We start from the raw sequence: 7,500 nt of genomic DNA, 5'->3' as shown, positions 1-7,500 counted from the left end.
TGTTAGCAAATGAAAAGAAAAGAAATTCACATCAAACGAGCATGACTTTCGGAACTCCGTCCGTCTTTTGTTTCGGATCAAACGAGACTCGGCGGCCATGTGTAAACCGATTGTCCGCTAAAGTGGATCCAAGATTTCGCGCTGGACGGTAGTTAGATTCTAACTCTGTTGCTTATCTAAACTCGCTGTGAGGATGAGCAGAATGTTAAATGCAATAAGAATGCTGTCTGTTTATACCGGTTTCGTATTTTTTTTATGCCTCATTTCGTTTTTTTTTCCCCGTGTTTTGTTTTTCTTGTCTGTCTTTATTCATTTTTCCTGTCCTTCTCTCTCTCTCTCTCTCTCTCTCTCTCTCTCTCTCTCTCTCTCTCTCTCTCTCTCTCTCTCTCTCTCTCTCTCTCTCTCTCTCTCTCTATGTCACTCCTACTCTTCTTTTCCTTATCTCCCAATCCTCTTTTCTCTGCTCCCCTTCTCTTCCTCTCCCTATCTCTCACTCTTTTTTTTTTCCTCCCTTTCTCTTCCTTTCTATTTCCCTCTCACTCCCACTTTTCTTCCTCCCTATCTCTCACTCTTCTTTTCTCTCCTCCCCTTCTTTTTCTTTCCCTATATTCCACTCTTCTTCTTTTCTCTCCTCCTCTTCTCTTCCTCTTCCTATCTCCCTGTCCTTCCACTCTTCTTCCTTTCCCTATCTCCCTATCTTCATTTCCCTCCTCCCTTTCTCTTCCTATCCCTGTCTCCCACTCTTCTTCTTTCTTTCTTCCCCTTCTCTTTCTGTCTCCCTCTCACTTTTCTTCCTTTCCCTACCTCCCAATCTCCCTCTCTTTACCTCCCACTCTTCTTTTCTCTCCTCCCGTTCTCTTCCTCTTCCCATCCGCCTCGCACTCCTACTCTTCTACCCCCATCCCGTTCTACCTTACCCCCCTCCACCCCTACCCCCACCCCACCCCACCCCACCCCACCCCACCCCACCCCACCACCACCCAGCAAATTGCACCCGATGGTTGTGTTCCCGGATTTCCTCATTTACATATTTGCTTCGATTTCCCTTAAAAATGGTTTTAGTTCACTAGTTTTTATTTTTTCAGCTGTTTATTTATTCGTTCATTTATTTTTCTTTAAATTTTGGGTTGTTTATTCACATGCATACGTTTTTTTTTTTCTTCAGGCGTCAATAGCAAGGGGTAACTGAAGTATTTTGAATTGGACGTACTCGTTAAGATAATAATAAACGATAATGATAATGAAAAATGATAACTAAATATATAGTAGAAGTAAGTCAAAATTGTACTTCTGTTGTTTAAAAATACACATTGCTGGTCGATTTTAAATGGTAGGCCTTAATTTTATTTTATTTTTATTTATTTTATTTTATTTTATTTTTTTGGTAATGTGCCTTAGCTGAAATACGAGTATTTTTGTTATACAATGCAACCACTACACAGCCTCTACACTTCGTCTTATGTAACCAAAATGCAAAAAAAATAAACGCACACAAACCTGTTCGTGTGTTGTCTAAGAATAGATATTAATAGTCTTTCTTTTATGTGATATACCTTTAAAAAAAAGTTGTCTTGAAAATTCATGTTCAAGTGATGGTGCACAGTAAAAAACAAACCTTCTTTCTTAAGCAATGTACCACATACCTCAACACTTCATCTGACGCATCATAAGATAATGCATAAACACATGACAACTACAACTAAATATTGCTTATGATTTTAATGTGGTAGATCTTTCTCCCCCAAACGAATCTAGTTTTTAAAATTGGCGCCATTTTCGCTGACGGACCCCAGGAGAAATCGGGACTTATAGGTTAACGAATGCAGTCAACTAAGGGAATTTTGGGTTAGCCGAGGCTGGGGTGGCGGGCTGTGCAGGCTGAGGGTGAGCACAGCCTACTTAGAATTTAGAACTTGTTGAGTTTTATTTAGATGTGGATGATTTGCGAAGGCGCATTTGGCAACGTGAATTTATATACGTCTGCAGTGTGCAAATCTGCTCTCCCCCCTGACTTCTCTGGTCTTTATGCTATTTACTTTTTCCCGCTCTTTATTCTCTCTATTTCCTTTCTCCTCTCTCTCTCTCTCTCTCTCTCTCTCTCTCTCTCTCTCTCTCTCTCTCTCTCTCTCTCTCTCTCTCTCTCTCTCTCTCTCTCTCTCTCTCGACCAAGCAGTACCTTGGATTGCAACCTCGTCCCTCCCTCTCCTCCCCCTTCCCCCCTCCTATCTCTCTCCCACTTCCTCTTCCTCCTACTCCTTCTCTTCCTCCTCCTCCTCCTCTTCTTCCTCCTCCTCCTTCTCCACCCACCCACCCACCTACATAATCCATCAACCCCATCTACAACCAACTCACCCACCCACCTCCCACTTCCCCAACCCACCTCCCCAACCCACCCACCTCCCCAACCCACCCACCTACCCACCCAGCTCCCCACCTCCCCACTTCCCCAACCCACACCCCCAACCCACCCACGTACCCACCCTCCCCAACCCACCCACGTACCCACCTCCCCAACCCACCCACCTACCCACCTCCCCAACCCACCCACCTACCCACCCAGCTCCCCACCTCCCCACTTCCCCAACCCACCCACCAACCTACCCACCTCCTCAACCCACCCACCTACAATCCTACCTATCAACCTATCCAACCCACCACCCCAACCCACCCACCCACCTCAACAACAACATCGGAGGGAAAAAATAAATAAAAAGTAGCCAGTTTAGCTAACTCGAGTCTCTCGCCACATCCAATATTAATGAGGAGAGCGTGAGGTGAGGCCGGTTTGTACGACGACACAGGATGGGTGTATGGCCGAGTTATGTTGGCCATGTGGTGGGTGTATGTCCGGGTTATGTTGGCCATGTGGTGGGTGTATGGCCGAGTTATGTTGGCCATGTGGTGGGTGTATGTCCGGGTTATGTTGGCCATGTGGTGGGTGTATGGCCGAGTTATGTTGGCCATGTGGTGGGTGTATGTCCGGGTTATGTTGGCTATGTGGTGGGTGTATGGCCGAGTTATGTTGGCTATGCGGAGGGTGTCTGTCCAAAATCATGTTGGCTATGCGGAGGGTGTATGTCCAAAATCATGTTGGCCATATAAAAGGTGGCCATTCATGTTAAGTTGGCCATAGAAAAGGTGTATGTCTAAATCATGTTGGCCATACGGAGGTTATATGTCCGTGGTCATTTGGCCATATTAAAGGTGGACTTTTTTTATGCAGATGGTTATTTAAAGGGTCTATGTCCGTGTTCATTTGGCCTTATCGAAGATGAACATTTGTGTTCAGTTGGCCCTATCGAAGGTGAACATTTGTGTTCAGTTGGCCATATGAAGGGTAGTTGTCCATGTTCAGAAATATGAATGATGGTTGTCCGTGTCAGTTGGCCATGCGAGGAGTGGAAATTCAGGTTAATTGGCCACACGCAGGATGGCGCCCATATTCTCTTGGCCATGTAAAGGGTGAGCGTCCATGTTCAGTTGGCCATATGATTAACGGATGTCCAAGATTAGCTGGCCATGTGGTGGGTGAGAATTTATGTTCAGTTGACCATGCTAAGGGTAGACGTCCATGTTCAGTTTGCCATGCGAAATGTAGGCCATGTTCTGTTGTCAATACGAAATATGGGCGGTCATGTTCTCTTGGCCATGCGAAATGTGGGCGGCCATGTCCAGTTGTTCATACGAAATGTAGGCCATGTTCTGTTGTCAATACGAAATATGGGCGGTCATGTTCTCTTGGCCATGCGAAATGTTGGCGGCCATGTCCAGTTGTTCATACGAAATGTAGGCCATGTCCAGTTGTTCATACGAAATGTAGGCCATGTCCAGTTGTTCATACGAAATGTAGGCCATGTCCAGTTGGCCATGCGAAATATGGGCGGCCATGTCCAGTTGTTCATACGAAATGTGGGCGGCCATGTCCAGTTGTTCATACGAAATGTGGGCGTCCATGTCCAGTTGGCCATGCGAAAAGTGGGCGGCCATGTTCTCTTGGCCATGCGAAATGTGGGCGGCCATGTCCAGTTGTTCATACGAAATGTGGGCGGCCAAGGGCGGCCATGTCCAGTTGTTCATACGAAATGGTCAGTTGGCCAGGAAGCGTAACCAGATGGCTCTATTTTGTTGATATTTCATTTGATTATTATTAACATTTTCTTCTTTATCTCCTGTACTAAAATGACGCCATGTTTGGTTCCCTAAAATGTTCCATCGGGTTCGTGAACTATTTTGCTTTAACTGTCTCTCATTGTGTTTTTGTAACAACTTGTTTACGTGAAATTAGCTGTTAAATTACATTTACCTGACTATTAATAGCTACGTGTGTCCTACTACACTACAAGCTTTTGAACTGTATTGATCTTTAATCATTTTTGTCTTTTTATCAAAAAGATATAAATAAAACAGATAATTTGCCCGTATTCTAATAACGCGTTCGGTGTATGCAATAACACTACAGGTTCTGAATTCGGTAGCAAATTGATATATTGAAATCGTTCATCAAACGGTACATTCACGATTTTTGTTTTTGGGTTGTTTTCTTTTCTTTCTCTGTCTATCCAGCTATCTATCTTTATTTATATCTCTCTTTTTTCTTTATTTCTTTCTTTCTCTCTCCTCTTCTCTTCTCTTCTCTTCTCTCTCTCTCCGTCTCCCTCTTCTTCTCTTTCTCCCTCTCCCTCTTCCTTTCTTTCTCCCTCCCCCCTTCTCTTCCCACCTCTCTCTCTCTCTTTCTCTCTCTCTCTGTCATTCCTAATCTCTCTCTCTCTCTCTCTCTCTCTCTCTCTCTCTCTCATCTCTCTCTCTCTCCCTCTCCCTCTCTCCCTCTCTCCCTCTCTCCCTCTCTCCCTCTCTCCCTCTCTCCCTCTCTCCCTCTCCTCCCCTCCCTCCCTCCCTCCCTCCCTCCCTCCCTCTCCCTCTCCCTCTCCCTCTCCCTCCCTTTCTCTCTCCCTCCCTTTCTCTCTCCCTCTCTCTCTCTCTCTCTCTCTCTCTCTCTCTCTCTCTCTCTCTCTCTCTCTCTCTCTCTCTCTCTCTCTCTCTCTCTCTCTCTCTCTCTCTCTCTCTCTTCTTTTTTCCTTCTCTCCTTTTTTCCCTCTCTCCCTTCTTCTCTTTCTATTGCTCTCTTTGCATAACGATAATCAACATTTTGCTTGCACAAAATACAAAGACATTTCAAAACACACATCTTGTCATAGTAATGTGGAACATTTTGAAAAATATATATATATTTTTTAAACACTTTACGAAGTTTAGCATAAAACTGCTCACTAATCAAAAATGACATTATTATTATTATATAAATATAGGATTAATTACAGTACACGTTACAGTCTAGAACAACACTCACAGCTGACAGTCATCTAACACCTAATGGATTCCACAGAAACGAAAAAAAAAACACACAAAAAAACAACAACAAAAACATGAAGGTCGGAACGGAGAAACATGCAGGAACTCACACAGAGATAAAACCTGAGCATATACCTTACCTGGAAATATTAAGTTCTGCTAGCAAGAGTAGGGGGAACTAGGAACTACTAGCTCTACTAGCAGGAGACTTGCTGGGAGGTAAGTGATACACGTCAACTGCAGGCACAACCGAACTCGTCTGCAACAAAACATCTTCTTTGAACCGGACACGAGCAGTGGGGCAGACAGGGAAGGCTTGCAAGGCTCACTGGGCATGTTAGGGGTAGTGAGGCTCACCATGCAGGCTTGCAACAGAGTGGCTTATCAGGCAGGCTTGTTACGACTTTGCCAGGTAGCCTTGCAAGTTCTGTGAATCTCACCGAAGAGGCTTTTTGCGAGATAGAGAGAGAAAAGAAAATATATGAGGCAGGCTTACGGTAATGAGACGGTGCAAAGAATCTCATGAGGGTACCCTTTGCAACAGCGACTCATAAAGGATAGAGATTTGCAATAAGGGAGCTTTTATATGAGAACTCTCGTGCCCTGCAAATCGTGGGGAATTCACAATGCAAACTTGCAACGATGAGGCTCACTAAAATAGGACCTTTTGGCGAGGCTTGGCTTTGCTGGCATACAATTTCGGAAAAGGCGACCAAGCTAAGGGAAACATTTAAAGAGTCTTTAATTAAATTCATCTCAGGCCAGTGATTCCCGATTACACGTGCTTGACACAAAGATGGAACAAAATGCAATGGAACAGGAAGGATTACCAAATAATAATGATAATAATAGACAGGGATTTTCTTTTTTTTTTTTTTTTTTTTTTTTTTGAAGGGTGGGTAGCATTTTTTTTTTTTTTTTTTTGGTCAATTGGTGATCAAACCACGGGATCTCACGCAAGAAGGTAAGATGTGTATTCGATAGAAGAGAAAGGGAGAGGAGAAAGAGAGAAAATGTAATAAGGAAAAATAATGTGATACAAGGATAATGACAAGAATGTAGACCATAATGGAGGATGTTAGACAGCGAGAACAGAACGGAAATTTCTGAATACGAAAACGTGTCAACTGCACACGAGACGAGAACAAAGAAGGGGGAAAAAAGTAACTTCTTAAAATAAGAAAAAAAGAAAAAACAAATAATATAAAATCAAGTAGCAGTTAAAAAGAAGCAGATGATTCCGTTCACACCAAAGAATATCGTGATGAAATAATACTATATAGTTTTCAGGTTAGCAGAACGAACGAAGAAAAACGACAAAACAGCCAAAATCAACGAAAAAATGTGACGAATTGACATTTAACGGGCCTTGACGAGAATTAACGAACAAATAAACAACAAAACAGCTTTAAAAGTGAACGAATCAACACCATATAAGGAACTTTACGAGAACGATGAAAGAAACAACAAAACGGACGAAAATCCACACAAAAATCATTGACAAATATCTAGAAAACAACGAAAATGAAAACAAAGAAGAAAAAAAAAGTGATGAATCAAAAACAATACATAGAGAACTTCACGAGAACGAAGAAGCAAAACAACAAAAAAGCCCCCCCCCCACCTCCCACCCCCTAAAATAAAAAATAAAGATAAAAAAAAGAAAAATAATTAGGATTCTGCAACACATAGCCTACCTGTTCTTTACTGGATGTGGTCACTATGTGTGGATGTGAATAGCAATGTGTGTGATGACGATGCTGATAATGGTGTGTGTGTTTTGTCCATGATGAATAGCGGGAATGTTCCATGATGGTGGTGGTGTAGAATAGGAGTGGTGGTGAAGGTAATGGTGTTTTTTTATGATGAATATTGATGTTTCAGCGGTGATGCTCCATGATGGTGAATAATAGGAGTGATGATGTTTTTAAATGATGAATAGTGATGGTGTTTCACCGGTGATGCTCCATGATGGTGAAGAATAGGAATGGTGATGAAGTTGATGGTGCTTTTTTATGATGAATAGCGGTGGTGCTCCATGATGTTGGTGGTGTAGAATAGGAGTGGTGGTGAAGGTGATAGTGTTTTTTTTATGATGAATAGTGATGTTTCAGCGGTGATGCTCCATCATGGCGAAGAACAGGAGTGGTG

The 7,500-nt window shown here is 42.9% G+C and overlaps 2 protein-coding genes across 5 annotated transcripts in view; one reads left to right on the top strand and one right to left on the bottom strand.

Moving 5' to 3' along the window:
- The window catches only part of LOC113816539 (CTD small phosphatase-like protein 2-A), a 62,783-nt gene that overhangs the window by 728 nt on the left and 54,555 nt on the right, over window positions 1-7,500 (top strand). The gene's annotated exons all lie outside the window — the stretch shown is intronic.
- Window positions 1-7,500, bottom strand: part of LOC113827212 (synaptic vesicle glycoprotein 2C) — a 43,214-nt gene that overhangs the window by 29,643 nt on the left and 6,071 nt on the right. For 2 of the 4 annotated variants that reach the window (XM_070117530.1, XM_070117529.1), the window contains one exon: window positions 5,490-5,608. The exons of the other annotated variants lie outside the window; for them this stretch is intronic. The gene's annotated coding sequence lies outside the window, so the exon portion shown is untranslated. The remainder of the gene's footprint in view (window positions 1-5,489; window positions 5,609-7,500) is intronic. 4 annotated transcript variants of the gene reach the window in all.

The sequence above is a fragment of the Penaeus vannamei genome, chromosome 40, assembly GCF_042767895.1.
Source record: "Penaeus vannamei isolate JL-2024 chromosome 40, ASM4276789v1, whole genome shotgun sequence".
Classification (NCBI taxonomy): domain Eukaryota; kingdom Metazoa; phylum Arthropoda; class Malacostraca; order Decapoda; family Penaeidae; genus Penaeus; species Penaeus vannamei.
Note: the sequence above shows the minus strand (reverse complement) of the source record. Positions and strands in the feature narration are given on the sequence as shown.